The sequence below is a fragment of the Pleurodeles waltl genome, chromosome 4_2 (assembly GCF_031143425.1).
Source record: "Pleurodeles waltl isolate 20211129_DDA chromosome 4_2, aPleWal1.hap1.20221129, whole genome shotgun sequence".
NCBI classification, from domain to species: Eukaryota; Metazoa; Chordata; class Amphibia; order Caudata; family Salamandridae; genus Pleurodeles; species Pleurodeles waltl.
In genome coordinates this window covers 194,082,348-194,098,391 of record NC_090443.1, presented here as the reverse complement: position 1 = coordinate 194,098,391, position 16,044 = coordinate 194,082,348, and positions in this window count along the sequence as shown.

The window sequence follows — 16,044 nt, the reverse complement described above, 5'->3', positions numbered from 1 at the left end:
TGCTTGTGCCCAGGTCCACCAGGTAGGTGACCTGACTCTTCCTTTCTAGCACTGGGTAAGGGCCACTCCATTTGTCCTGGAGTGCCCTGGGAGCCACAGGCTCCAGAACCCAGACTTTCTGCCCTGGTTGGAATTCAACCAGTGCAGCCTTTTGGTCATACCAAAACTTCTGGAGCTGTTGGCTGGCCTCAAGGTTTTTGGTTGCCTTTTCCATGTACTCTGCCATTCTAGAGCGAAGGCCAAGTACATAGTCCACTATGTCCTGTTTAGGCTCATGGAGAGGTCTCTCCCAGCCTTCTTTAACAAGGGCAAGTGGTCCCCTTACAGGATGACCAAACAGAAGTTCAAAGGGTGAGAATCCTACTCCCTTCTGTGGTACCTCCCTGTAAGCGAAAAGCAGACATGGCAGGAGGACATCCCATCTCCTTTTGAGTTTTTCTGGGAGCCCCATGATCATGCCCTTTAATGTCTTGTTGAATCTCTCAACTAAGCCATTAGTTTGTGGATGGTAAGGTGTAGTGAATTTATAAGTCACTCCACACTCATTCCACATGTGCTTTAGGTATGCTGACATGAAGTTGGCACCTCTGTCAGACACCACCTCCTTAGGGAAACCCACTCTGGTAAAGATACCAATGAGGGCCTTGGCTACTGCAGGGGCAGTAGTCGACCTAAGGGGAATAGCTTCAGGATACCTGGTAGCATGATCCACTACTACCAGGATATACATATTTCCTGAGGCTGTGGGAGGTTCTAGTGGACCAACTATGTCCACACCCACTCTTTCAAAGGGAACCCCCACCACTGGAAGTGGAATGAGGGGGGCCTTTGGATGCCCACCTGTCTTACCACTGGCTTGACAGGTGGGGCAGGAGAGGCAAAACTCCTTAACCATGTTGGACATATTGGGCCAGTAGACGTGGTTGACTAACCTCTCCCACGTCTTGGTTTGTCCCAAATGTCCAGCAAGGGGAATGTCATGGGCCAATGTTAGGATGAACTCTCTGAACAGCTGAGGCACTACCACTCTCCTAGTGGCACCAGGTTTGGGGTCTCTGGCCTCAGTGTACAGGAGTCCATCTTCCCAATAGACCCTATGTGTTCCATTTTTCTTGCCTTTGGACTCTTCAGCAGCTTGCTGCCTAAGGCCTTCAAGAGAGGGACAGGTTTCTTGTCCCTTACACAGCTCCTCCCTTGAGGGTCCCCCTGGGCCCAAGAGCTCAACCTGGTAAGGTTCAAGCTCCAAAGGCTCAGTTCCCTCAGAGGGCAGAACTTCTTCCTGAGAAGAGAGGTTCCCTTTCTTTTGCTGTGTTGCAGTTGGTTTCCCAACTGACTTTCCTGTTCTCTTGGTAGGCTGGGCCATTCTTCCAGACTCCAGCTCTACTTGTTCACCCTGTGCCTTGCATTGTGCTCTGGTTTTCACACACACCAGTTCAGGGATACCCAGCATTGCTGCATGGGTTTTTAGTTCTACCTCAGCCCATGCTGAGGACTCCAGGTCATTTCCAAGCAGACAGTCCACTGGGATATTTGAGGAGACCACCACCTGTTTCAGGCCATTGACCCCTCCCCATTCTAAAGTAACCATTGCCATGGGATGTACTTTTTTCTGATTGTCAGCGTTGGTGACTGTGTACGTTTTTCCAGTCAGGTATTGGCCAGGGGAAACCAGTTTCTCTGTCACCATGGTGACACTGGCACCTGTATCCCTCAGGCCTTCTATTCTAGTCCCATTAATTAAGAGTTGCTGTCTGTATTTTTGCATGTTAGGCGGCCAGACAGCTAGTGTGGCTAAGTCCACCCCACCCTCAGAAACTAGAGTAGCTTCAGTGTGGACCCTGATTTGCTCTGGGCACACTGTTGATCCCACTTGGAGACTAGCCATACCAGTGTTACCTGGATGGGAGTTTGGAGTGGAACCTTTCTTGGGACAGGCCTTGTCTCCAGTTTGGTGTCCATGCTGTTTACAGCTATGACACCAGGCCTTTTTGGGATCAAAGTTTTTACCCTTGTACCCATTGTTTTGTGAAGAGGCTCTGGGCCCACCCTCCTGTGCAGGTTTTTGGGGGCCTGTAGAAGACTCTTTACTATTTTTAGTTTTGGTTGTCTCATCACCCTTCCCCTGGGGAGTCTTTGTGACCCCTTTCTTTTGGTCACCCCCTGTTGAAGTCTTGGACACCCTTGTCTTGACCCAATGGTCCGCCTTCTTTCCCAATTCTTGGGGAGAAATTGGTCCTAGGTCTACCAGATGCTGATGCAGTTTATCATTGAAACAATTACTCAATAGGTGTTCTTTCACAAATAAATTGTACAGCCCATCATAATTACTTACACCACTGCCTTGAATCCAACCATCTAGTGTTTTCACTGAGTAGTCAACAAAGTCAACCCAGGTCTGGCTCGAGGATTTTTGAGCCCCCCTGAACCTAATCCTGTACTCCTCAGTGGAGAATCCAAAGCCCTCAATCAGGGTACCCTTCATGAGGTCATAAGATTCTGCATCTTTTCCAGAGAGTGTGAGGAGTCTATCCCTACACTTTCCAGTGAACATTTCCCAAAGGAGAGCACCCCAGTGAGATCTGTTCACTTTTCTGGTTACACAAGCCCTCTCAAAAGCTGTGAACCATTTGGTGATGTCATCACCATCTTCATATTTTGTCACAATCCCTTTGGGGATTTTTAACATGTCAGGAGAATCTCTGACCCTATTTATATTGCTGCCACCATTGATGGGTCCTAGGCCCATCTCTTGTCTTTCCCTTTCTATGGCTAGGAGCTGTCTCTCTAAAGCCAATCTTTTGGCCATCCTGGCTAACAGGAGGTCATCTTCACTGAGAGCATCCTCAGTGATTTCAGAAATGTGGGACCCTCCTGTGAGGGACTCACTATTTCTGACTAACACAGTTGGAGACAGGACTTGAGGGGTCCTGTTCTCCCTATTTAGGACTGGAGGAGGGACATTGGCCTCCAAGTCACTAATTTCTTCCTCTGTGATGTCATCATCAGAGGGGTTGGCTTTTTCAAACTCTGCCAACAGCTCCTGGAGCTGAATTTTGGTAGGTCTGGAGCCAATGGTTATTTTTTTGATATTACAGAGAGACCTTAGCTCCCTCATCTTAAGATGGAGGTAAGGTGTGGTGTCGAGTTCCACCACCTGCATCTCTGTATCAGACATTATTCTGCTAAGAGTTGGAATACTTTTTTAAGAATCTAAAACTGTTTCTAGAATCTAATTCAAACTTTTAACAAACTTTTTAAACTCTAAAAAGACAATGCTAAACAGGGACTTAACACACAAGGCCCTAGCAGGACTTTTAAGAATTTAGAAAAATTTCAAATTGCAAAAATGAATTTCTAATGACAATTTTGGAATTTGTCGTGTGATCAGGTATTGGCTGAGTAGTCCAGCAAATGCAAAGTCTTGTACCCCACCGCTGATCCACCAATGTAGGAAGTTGGCTCTGTATGTGCTATTTCAAAGTAAGGAATAGCATGCACAGAGTCCAAGGGTTCCCCTTAGAGGTAAGATAGTGGCAAAAAGAGATAATACTAATGCTCTATTTTGTGGTAGTGTGGTCGAGCAGTAGGCTTATCCAAGGAGTAGTGTTAAGCATTTGTTGTACATACACATAGACAATAAATGAGGTACACACACTCAGAGACAAATCCAGCCAATAGGTTTTTATATAGAAAAATATCTTTTCTTAGTTTATTTTAAGAACCACAGGTTCAAATTCTACATGTAATATCTCATTCGAAAGGTATTGCAGGTAAGTACTTTAGGAACTTCAAATCATCAAAATTGCATGTATACTTTTCAAGTTATTCACAAATAGCTGTTTTAAAAGTGGACACACTGCAATTTTCACAGTTCCTAGGGGAGGTAAGTATTTGTTAGGTTAACCAGGTAAGTAAGACACTTACAGGGCTTAGTTCTTGGTCCAAGGTAGCCCACCGTTGGGGGTTCAGAGCAACCCCAAAGTCACCACACCAGCAGCTCAGGGCCGGTCAGGTGCAGAGTTCAAAGTGGTGCCCAAAACACATAGGCTAGAATGGAGAGAAGGGGGTGCCCCGGTTCCGGTCTGCTTGCAGGTAAGTACCCGCGTCTTCGGAGGGCAGACCAGGGGGTTTTGTAGGGCACCGGGGGGGACACAAGCCCACACAGAAATTTCACCCTCAGCAGCGCGGGGGCGGCCGGGTGCAGTGTAGAAACAAGCGTCGGGTTTGTAATGGAAGTCAATGGGAGATCTAGGGATCTCTTCCGCGCTGCAGGCAGGCAAGGGGGGGGTTCCTCGGGGAAACCTCCACTTGGTCAAGGGAGAGGGACTCCTGGGGGTCACTCCTCCAGTGAAAGTCCGGTCCTTCAGGTCCTGGGGGCTGCGGGTGCAGGGTCTCTCCCAGGCGTCGGGACTTAGGATTCAAAGAGTCGCGGTCAGGGGAAGCCTCGGGATTCCCTCTGCAGGCGGCGCTGTGGGGGCTCAGGGGGGACAGGTTTTTGTACTCACAGTCTTAGAGTAGTCCTGGGGTCCCTCCTGAAGTGTTGGATCGCCACCAGCCGAGTCGGGGTCGCCGGGTGCAGTGTTGCAAGTCTCACGCTTCTTGCGGGGAGCTTGCAGGGTTCTTTAAAGCTGCTGGAAACAAAGTTGCAGCTTTTCTTGGAGCAGGTCCGCTGTCCTCGGGAGTTTCTTGTCTTTTCGAAGCAGGGGCAGTCCTCAGAGGATGTCGAGGTCGCTGGTCCCTTTGGAAGGCGTCGCTGGAGCAGGATCTTTGGAAGGCAGGAGACAGGCCGGTGAGTTTCTGGAGCCAAGGCAGTTGTCGTCTTCTGGTCTTCCTCTGCAGGGGTTTTTCAGCTAGGCAGTCCTTCTTCTTGTAGTTGCAGGAATCTAATTTTCTAGGGTTCAGGGTAGCCCTTAAATACTAAATTTAAGGGCGTGTTTAGGTCTGGGGGGTTAGTAGCCAATGGCTACTAGACCTGAGGGTGGGTACACCCTCTTTGTGCCTCCTCCCAAGGGGAGGGGGTCACAATCCTAACCCTATTGGGGGAATCCTCCATCTGCAAGATGGAGGATTTCTAAAAGTTAGAGTCACTTCAGCTCAGGACACCTTAGGGGCTGTCCTGACTGGTCAGTGACTCCTCCTTGTTTTTCTCATTATCTTCTCCGGCCTTGCCGCCAAAAGTGGGGCCTGGCCGGAGGGGGCGGGCAACTCCACTAGCTGGAGTGTCCTGCTGGGTTGGCACAAAGGAGGTGAGCCTTTGAGGCTCACCGCCAGGTGTGACAATTCCTGCCTGGGGGAGGTGTTAGCATCTCCACCCAGTGCAGGCTTTGTTACTGGCCTCAGAGTGACAAAGGCACTCTCCCCATGGGGCCAGCAACATGTCTCGGTTTGTGGCAGGCTGCTAAAACTAGTCAGCCTACACAGATAGTCGGTTAAGTTTCAGGGGGCACCTCTAAGGTGCCCTCTGTGGTGTATTTTACAATAAAATGTACACTGGCATCAGTGTGCATTTATTGTGCTGAGAAGTTTGATACCAAACTTCCCAGTTTTCAGTGTAGCCATTATGGTGCTGTGGAGTTCGTGTTTGACAGACTCCCAGACCATATACTCTTATGGCTACCCTGCACTTACAATGTCTAAGGTTTTGTTTAGACACTGTAGGGGTACCATGCTCATGCACTGGTACCCTCACCTATGGTATAGTGCACCCTGCCTTAGGGCTGTAAGGCCTGCTAGAGGGGTGTCTTACCTATACTGCATAGGCAGTGAGAGGCTGGCATGGCACCCTGAGGGGAGTGCCATGTCGACTTACTCGTTTTGTCCTCACTAGCACACACAAGCTGGCAAGCAGTGTGTCTGTGCTGAGTGAGAGGTCTCCAGGGTGGCATAAGACCTGCTGCAGCCCTTAGAGACCTTCCTTGGCATCAGGGCCCTTGGTACAAGAAGTACCAGTTACAAGGGACTTATCTGGATGCCAGGGTCTGCCAATTGTGGATACAAAAGTACAGGTTAGGGAAAGAACACTGGTGCTGGGGCCTGGTTAGCAGGCCTCAGCACACTTTCAATTGTAAACATAGCATCAGCAAAGGCAAAAAGTCAGGGGGCAACCATGCCAAGGAGGCATTTCCTTACACAACCCCCCCCCAAACGAAAGAGGATGAGACTAACCTTTCCCAAGAGAGTCTTCATTTTCTAAGTGGAAGAACCTGGAAAGGCCATCTGCATTGGCATGGGCAGTCCCAGGTCTGTGTTCCACTATAAAGTCCATTCCCTGTAGGGAGATGGACCACCTCAACAGTTTAGGATTTTCACCTTTCATTTGCATCAGCCATTTGAGAGGTCTGTGGTCAGTTTGAACTAGGAAGTGAGTCCCAAAGAGGTATGGTCTCAGCTTCTTCAGGGACCAAACCACAGCAAAGGCCTCCCTCTCAATGGCACTCCAACGCTGCTCCCTGGGGAGTAACCTCCTGCTAATGAAAGCAACAGGCTGGTCAAGGCCATCATCATTTGTTTGGGACAAAACTGCCCCTATCCCATGTTCAGAGGCATCAGTCTGCACAATGAACTGCTTAGAATAATCTGGAGCTTTTAGAACTGGTGCTGAGCACATTGCTTGTTTCAGGGTGTCAAAGGCCTGTTGGCATTCCACAGTCCAGTTCACTTTCTTGGGCATTTTCTTGGAGGTGAGTTCAGTGAGGGCTGTCACAATGGATCCATATCCCTTCACAAACCTCCTGTAATACCCAGTCAAGCCAAGGAATGCCCTGACTTGAGTCTGGGTTTTTGGAGCTACCCAGTCCAGAATAGTCTGGATCTTGGGTTGGAGTGGCTGAACTTGGCCTCCACCTACAAGGTGGCCCAAGTAAACCACAGTTCCCTGCCCTATCTGGCATTTGGATGCCTTGATAGAGAGGCCTGCAGATTGCAGAGCCTTCAAAACCTTCTTCAGGTGGACCAGGTGATCCTGCCAGGTGGAGCTAAAGACAGCAATATCATCAAGATAAGCTGTGCTAAAGGACTCCAAGCCAGCAAGGACTTGATTCACCAACCTTTGGAAGGTGGCAGGGGCATTCTTTAAACCAAAGGGCATAACAGTAAACTGTTAATGCCCATCAGGTGTGGAGAATGCTGTTTTCTCTTTTGCTCCAGGTGCCATTTTTATTTGCCAGTACCCTGCTGTCAAGTCAAAGGTACTTAAGAATTTGGCAGCACCTAATTTATCTATGAGCTCATCAGCTCTTGGAATTGGATGAGCATCTGTCTTGGTGACAGAATTGAGCCCTCTGTAGTCCACACAAAACCTCATCTCTTTCTTTCCATCTTTGGTGTGAGGTTTGGGGACTAAGACCACTGGGCTAGCCCAGGGGCTGTCAGAGCGCTCAATTACTCCCAATTCCAGCATCTTGTGGACTTCCACCTTGATGCTTTCCTTAACATGGTCAGACTGTCTAAAGATTTTGTTTTTGACAGGCATGCTGTCTCCTGTGTCCACATCATGGGTACACAGGTGTGTCTGACCAGGGGTTAAGGAGAAGAGTTCAGGAAACTGTTGTAGGACTCTCCTACAATCAGCTTGCTGTTGGCCAGAGAGGGTGTCTGAGTAGATCACTCCATCTACTGTGCCATCTTTTGGGTCTGATGACAGAAGATCAGGGAGAGGTTCACTCTCTGCCTCCTGATCCTCATCTGTTACCATCAACAGATTCACATCAGCCCTGTCATGGAAGAGCTTAAGGCGGTTCACATGGATCACCCTCTTGGGGCTCCTGCTTGTGCCCAGGTCCACCAGGTAGGTGACCTGACTCTTCCTTTCTAGCACTGGGTAAGGGCCACTCCATTTGTCCTGGAGTGCCCTGGGAGCCACAGGCTCCAGAACCCAGACTTTCTGCCCTGGTTGGAATTCAACCAGTGCAGCCTTTTGGTCATACCAAAACTTCTGGAGCTGTTGGCTGGCCTCAAGGTTTTTGGTTGCCTTTTCCATGTACTCTGCCATTCTAGAGCGAAGGCCAAGTACATAGTCCACTATGTCCTGTTTAGGCTCATGGAGAGGTCTCTCCCAGCCTTCTTTAACAAGGGCAAGTGGTCCCCTTACAGGATGACCAAACAGAAGTTCAAAGGGTGAGAATCCTACTCCCTTCTGTGGTACCTCCCTGTAAGCGAAAAGCAGACATAGCAGGAGGACATCCCATCTCCTTTTGAGTTTTTCTGGGAGCCCCATGATCATGCCCTTTAATGTCTTGTTGAATCTCTCAACTAAGCCATTAGTTTGTGGATGGTAAGGTGTAGTGAATTTATAAGTCACTCCACACTCATTCCACATGTGCTTTAGGTATGCTGACATGAAGTTGGCACCTCTGTCAGACACCACCTCCTTAGGGAAACCCACTCTGGTAAAGATACCAATGAGGGCCTTGGCTACTGCAGGGGCAGTAGTCGACCTAAGGGGAATAGCTTCAGGATACCTGGAAGCATGATCCACTACTACCAGGATATACATATTTCCTGAGGCTGTGGGAGGTTCTAGTGGACCAACTATGTCCACACCCACTCTTTCAAAGGGAACCCCCACCACTGGAAGTGGAATGAGGGGGGCCTTTGGATGCCCACCTGTCTTACCACTGGCTTGACAGGTGGGGCAGGAGAGGCAAAACTCCTTAACCATGTTGGACATATTGGGCCAGTAGAAGTGGTTGACTAACCTCTCCCACGTCTTGGTTTGTCCCAAATGTCCAGCAAGGGGAATGTCATGGGCCAATGTTAGGATGAACTCTCTGAACAGCTGAGGCACTACCACTCTCCTAGTGGCACCAGGTTTGGGGTCTCTGGCCTCAGTGTACAGGAGTCCATCTTCCCAATAGACCCTATGTGTTCCATTTTTCTTGCCTTTGGACTCTTCAGCAGCTTGCTGCCTAAGGCCTTCAAGAGAGGGACAGGTTTCTTGTCCCTTACACAGCTCCTCCCTTGAGGGTCCCCCTGGGCCCAAGAGCTCAACCTGGTAAGGTTCAAGCTCCAAAGGCTCAGTTCCCTCAGAGGGCAGAACTTCTTCCTGAGAAGAGAGGTTCCCTTTCTTTTGCTGTGTTGCAGTTGGTTTCCCAACTGACTTTCCTGTTCTCTTGGTAGGCTGGGCCATTCTTCCAGACTCCAGCTCTACTTGTTCACCCTGTGCCTTGCATTGTGCTCTGGTTTTCACACACACCAGTTCAGGGATACCCAGCATTGCTGCATGGGTTTTTAGTTCTACCTCAGCCCATGCTGAGGACTCCAGGTCATTTCCAAGCAGACAGTCCACTGGGATATTTGAGGAGACCACCACCTGTTTCAGGCCATTGACCCCTCCCCATTCTAAAGTAACCATTGCCATGGGATGTACTTTTTTCTGATTGTCAGCGTTGGTGACTGTGTAAGTTTTTCCAGTCAGGTATTGGCCAGGGGAAACCAGTTTCTCTGTCACCATGGTGACACTGGCACCTGTATCCCTCAGGCCTTCTATTCTAGTCCCATTAATTAAGAGTTGCTGTCTGTATTTTTGCATGTTAGGCGGCCAGACAGCTAGTGTGGCTAAGTCCACCCCACCCTCAGAAACTAGAGTAGCTTCAGTGTGGACCCTGATTTGCTCTGGGCACACTGTTGATCCCACTTGGAGACTAGCCATACCAGTGTTACCTGGATGGGAGTTTGGAGTGGAACCTTTCTTGGGACAGGCCTTGTCTCCAGTTTGGTGTCCATGCTGTTTACAGCTATGACACCAGGCCTTTTTGGGATCAAAGTTTTTACCCTTGTACCCATTGTTTTGTGAAGAGGCTCTGGGCCCACCCTCCTGTGCAGGTTTTTGGGGGCCTGTAGAAGACTCTTTACTATTTTTAGTTTTGGTTGTCTCATCACCCTTCCCCTGGGGAGTCTTTGTGACCCCTTTCTTTTGGTCACCCCCTGTTGAAGTCTTGGACACCCTTGTCTTGACCCAATGGTCCGCCTTCTTTCCCAATTCTTGGGGAGAAATTGGTCCTAGGTCTACCAGATGCTGATGCAGTTTATCATTGAAACAATTACTCAATAGGTGTTCTTTCACAAATAAATTGTACAGCCCATCATAATTACTTACACCACTGCCTTGAATCCAACCATCTAGTGTTTTCACTGAGTAGTCAACAAAGTCAACCCAGGTCTGGCTCGAGGATTTTTGAGCCCCCCTGAACCTAATCCTGTACTCCTCAGTGGAGAATCCAAAGCCCTCAATCAGGGTACCCTTCATGAGGTCATAAGATTCTGCATCTTTTCCAGAGAGTGTGAGGAGTCTATCCCTACACTTTCCAGTGAACATTTCCCAAAGGAGAGCACCCCAGTGAGATCTGTTCACTTTTCTGGTTACACAAGCCCTCTCAAAAGCTGTGAACCATTTGGTGATGTCATCACCATCTTCATATTTTGTCACAATCCCTTTGGGGATTTTTAACATGTCAGGAGAATCTCTGACCCTATTTATATTGCTGCCACCATTGATGGGTCCTAGGCCCATCTCTTGTCTTTCCCTTTCTATGGCTAGGAGCTGTCTCTCTAAAGCCAATCTTTTGGCCATCCTGGCTAACAGGAGGTCATCTTCACTGAGAGCATCCTCAGTGATTTCAGAAATGTGGGACCCTCCTGTGAGGGACTCACTATTTCTGACTAACACAGTTGGAGACAGGACTTGAGGGGTCCTGTTCTCCCTATTTAGGACTGGAGGAGGGACATTGGCCTCCAAGTCACTAATTTCTTCCTCTGTGATGTCATCATCAGAGGGGTTGGCTTTTTCAAACTCTGCCAACAGCTCCTGGAGCTGAATTTTGGTAGGTCTGGAGCCAATGGTTATTTTTTTGATATTACAGAGAGACCTTAGCTCCCTCATCTTAAGATGGAGGTAAGGTGTGGTGTCGAGTTCCACCACCTGCATCTCTGTATCAGACATTATTCTGCTAAGAGTTGGAATACTTTTTTAAGAATCTAAAACTGTTTCTAGAATCTAATTCAAACTTTTAACAAACTTTTTAAACTCTAAAAAGACAATGCTAAACAGGGACTTAACACACAAGGCCCTAGCAGGACTTTTAAGAATTTAGAAAAATTTCAAATTGCAAAAATGAATTTCTAATGACAATTTTGGAATTTGTCGTGTGATCAGGTATTGGCTGAGTAGTCCAGCAAATGCAAAGTCTTGTACCCCACCGCTGATCCACCAATGTAGGAAGTTGGCTTTGTATGTGCTATTTCAAAGTAAGGAATAGCATGCACAGAGTCCAAGGGTTCCCCTTAGAGGTAAGATAGTGGCAAAAAGAGATAATACTAATGCTCTATTTTGTGGTAGTGTGGTCGAGCAGTAGGCTTATCCAAGGAGTAGTGTTAAGCATTTGTTGTACATACACATAGACAATAAATGAGGTACACACACTCAGAGACAAATCCAGCCAATAGGTTTTTATATAGAAAAATATCTTTTCTTAGTTTATTTTAAGAACCACAGGTTCAAATTCTACATGTAATATCTCATTCGAAAGGTATTGCAGGTAAGTACTTTAGGAACTTCAAATCATCAAAATTGCATGTATACTTTTCAAGTTATTCACAAATAGCTGTTTTAAAAGTGGACACAGTGCAATTTTCACAGTTCCTAGGGGAGGTAAGTATTTGTTAGGTTAACCAGGTAAGTAAGACACTTACAGGGCTTAGTTCTTGGTCCAAGGTAGCCCACCGTTGGGGGTTCAGAGCAACCCCAAAGTCACCACACCAGCAGCTCAGGGCCGGTCAGGTGCAGAGTTCAAAGTGGTGCCCAAAACACATAGGCTAGAATGGAGAGAAGGGGGTGCCCCGGTTCCGGTCTGCTTGCAGGTAAGTACCCGCGTCTTCGGAGGGCAGACCAGGGGGTTTTGTAGGGCACCGGGGGGGACACAAGCCCACACAGAAATTTCACCCTCAGCAGCGCGGGGGCGGCCGGGTGCAGTGTAGAAACAAGCGTCGGGTTTGTAATGGAAGTCAATGGGAGATCTAGGGATCTCTTCCGCGCTGCAGGCAGGCAAGGGGGGGGTTCCTCGGGGAAACCTCCACTTGGTCAAGGGAGAGGGACTCCTGGGGGTCACTCCTCCAGTGAAAGTCCGGTCCTTCAGGTCCTGGGGGCTGCGGGTGCAGGGTCTCTCCCAGGCGTCGGGACTTAGGATTCAAAGAGTCGCGGTCAGGGGAAGCCTCGGGATTCCCTCTGCAGGCGGCGCTGTGGGGGCTCAGGGGGGACAGGTTTTTGTACTCACAGTCTTAGAGTAGTCCTGGGGTCCCTCCTGAAGTGTTGGATCGCCACCAGCCGAGTCGGGGTCGCCGGGTGCAGTGTTGCAAGTCTCACGCTTCTTGCGGGGAGCTTGCAGGGTTCTTTAAAGCTGCTGGAAACAAAGTTGCAGCTTTTCTTGGAGCAGGTCCGCTGTCCTCGGGAGTTTCTTGTCTTTTCGAAGCAGGGGCAGTCCTCAGAGGATGTCGAGGTCGCTGGTCCCTTTGGAAGGCGTCGCTGGAGCAGGATCTTTGGAAGGCAGGAGACAGGCCGGTGAGTTTCTGGAGCCAAGGCAGTTGTCGTCTTCTGGTCTTCCTCTGCAGGGGTTTTTCAGCTAGGCAGTCCTTCTTCTTGTAGTTGCAGGAATCTAATTTTCTAGGGTTCAGGGTAGCCCTTAAATACTAAATTTAAGGGCGTGTTTAGGTCTGGGGGGTTAGTAGCCAATGGCTACTAGACCTGAGGGTGGGTACACCCTCTTTGTGCCTCCTCCCAAGGGGAGGGGGTCACAATCCTAACCCTATTGGGGGAATCCTCCATCTGCAAGATGGAGGATTTCTAAAAGTTAGAGTCACTTCAGCTCAGGACACCTTAGGGGCTGTCCTGACTGGTCAGTGACTCCTCCTTGTTTTTCTCATTATCTTCTCCGGCCTTGCCGCCAAAAGTGGGGCCTGGCCGGAGGGGGCGGGCAACTCCACTAGCTGGAGTGTCCTGCTGGGTTGGCACAAAGGAGGTGAGCCTTTGAGGCTCACCGCCAGGTGTGACAATTCCTGCCTGGGGGAGGTGTTAGCATCTCCACCCAGTGCAGGCTTTGTTACTGGCCTCAGAGTGACAAAGGCACTCTCCCCATGGGGCCAGCAACATGTCTCGGTTTGTGGCAGGCTGCTAAAACTAGTCAGCCTACACAGATAGTCGGTTAAGTTTCAGGGGGCACCTCTAAGGTGCCCTTTGTGGTGTATTTTACAATAAAATGTACACTGGCATCAGTGTGCATTTATTGTGCTGAGAAGTTTGATACCAAACTTCCCAGTTTTCAGTGTAGCCATTATGGTGCTGTGGAGTTCGTGTTTGACAGACTCCCAGACCATATACTCTTATGGCTACCCTGCACTTACAATGTCTAAGGTTTTGTTTAGACACTGTAGGGGTACCATGCTCATGCACTGGTACCCTCACCTATGGTATAGTGCACCCTGCCTTAGGGCTGTAAGGCCTGCTAGAGGGGTGTCTTACCTATACTGCATAGGCAGTGAGAGGCTGGCATGGCACCCTGAGGGGAGTGCCATGTCGACTTACTCGTTTTGTCCTCACTAGCACACACAAGCTGGCAAGCAGTGTGTCTGTGCTGAGTGAGAGGTCTCCAGGGTGGCATAAGACCTGCTGCAGCCCTTAGAGACCTTCCTTGGCATCAGGGCCCTTGGTACAAGAAGTACCAGTTACAAGGGACTTATCTGGATGCCAGGGTCTGCCAATTGTGGATACAAAAGTACAGGTTAGGGAAAGAACACTGGTGCTGGGGCCTGGTTAGCAGGCCTCAGCACACTTTCAATTGTAAACATAGCATCAGCAAAGGCAAAAAGTCAGGGGGCAACCATGCCAAGGAGGCATTTCCTTACAGTGCACGAGGCACCTGTGTCTGTCCTCTCCGCAAAGGGTATTGCTAAGGCATGCACTCAACTTTGTTTAATTTCTCCCCCCACCCTAAATCTTTGTCTTCTTGTGTTTTAGCATCATCAGGCGGAGGAGATTTGGCATCGGAGCAGGAGGGAGCTGCAGGTCACCAGGCCCCGGTGGGCACTGACACAGACACCGAGGGCACCAGTGATCCGGAGGGCTAGGGGAGCACCACAACGGGGGCCGGTGGAGACACCAGCGACACGGACACGTCCTCGTTTGGGAGCTCCCTAGCGGGGGCGGCACCATCTGTGCCCCCGCAACAACAGGTACAGCCGCCACCCAGCGCACCAGCACCGCCCTCCCAGCAGCCCCTCAGTCTTCGCTCCGTGGCCGCTCGGCCAGGAAGGCGCGCGTCTCCTTCGCCCCAGGCACCTCAGCCCCTGCCTCTGTTACCCCTGCTGCCCTCAGTGCGGAGCTCATTGACCTGGTGAGGATGGTCATTGTTGGGCAGACTACCCTTCTGAATGCCATCCAGGGGGTGGAAAGGGAGGTGCATCGGAGCAATGCCTACCTGGAGGGCATTCATTCGGGTCAGGCTGCCCATCAACGAGCGTTCACTGCTCTGGCCTCAGCACTGACGGCAGCCATTGTCCCTGTCTCCAGTCTCCCTCTTCTATCTGCCTCCACCCTTTCTCTGTCTCCTGTACCTCAACCTATCCCATCCACACCATCAGACCAGCCTGCACACACCTCAACACCCAAGGCCAGCTCATCCAAACATAAGCACCACAGAAAACACAAGCATTCACCCAAGCAACACACAGATGCAGACATATCAACAGTCACTACCACCTCTGTGTCCCCGTCCTCCTCGTCTCCCTCCTCCCTCCCTGTGACGTCTACACTCACACCTGCATGCACCCCAACATCAGCCAGTTCTTCCACCACCAGCAAACCCTCCACTACAGTCCGCACACCTGCAGTCACCACCCCCACTGGCATTTACACGTCCCCTGTGTCCTCTCCCACTGTGTCTGTCACCCCCTCTTCCAAGACACATAAACGCAGGCAGACACCCAAACAACAGCCAACCACCTCACCACAGCCTACGTCCCAGTCACCTGCACCCAAGGACAGCACACCTGGCTCTCATACAACCACATCCTCTTCCTCCACTTCTCTCACCACTACTCCTACCCCTTACCTTGGTCCCAAGAAAAATTACCTCTCCAGTTTTGACCTCTTTCCCTCCCCCGACCCACCCCCTCCAACTGGGAAAAGTCCCAAGGGCACCTCAGCCACCACCAGCCCAACTACTACAGTGCAAGTGGTGCATGGCATGTGGAGTCCACCCTTTGGCGGCAGTAACACTTCGGTGAGCAGCAAGGGGACAGCCAGCCCCCCCCCCAGGCAAGAGGACCCGGAAATTGAAGGGCCGCCGTGAGCGGACAGAGACGGGTGCCCCCAAGGAGGTGACTCCGGCCACTTCACCGGCCACAGCAGCCAGGGGAGGCAAGGGCCCGAGAGCCCCATCTAAGGAGCGGAAGGACAGCAGGGCGGAGAGGACAACCACCAGGAGCGCGGAGCAGGAGGGCCCCACAAGCCCCATCCCGGCTGCAAGGGACGACACCAAAGGGCCCAGGACTCACTCCCCGAAGGGGCCTGACACAGCACGGTCGGAGGGCGACTGAGCAGGGTGTCCAGGCCAGGTATGACTCCCTTGACATACTGCAAGAGCACCGCTGAAGAGGGCCCCGCCGTGCAGAAGAGCACCGCTGAAGAGGGCCCCGCCGTGAAGACAGGTACCGCTGAAGAGGGCCCGCCGTGAAGACAGGTACCGCTGAACAGGGCCCCGCCGTGCAGAAGAGCACTGCTGAAGAGGGCCCCGCCGTGAAGACAGGTACTGCTGAAGAGGGCCCCGCCGTGAAGACAGGTACCGCTGAACAGGGCCCCGCCGTGCAGAAGAGCACCGCTGAAGAGGGCCCCGCCGTGCAGAAGAGCACCGCTGAAGAGGGCCCCGCCGTGCAGAAGATCACCGCTGAAGAGGGCCCCGCCGTGAAGACAGGTACCGCTGAACAGGGCCCCGCCGTGAAGACAGGTACCGCTGAACAGGGCCCCGCCGTCTCAAGCACCGCTCCGCTGGGCCCTTC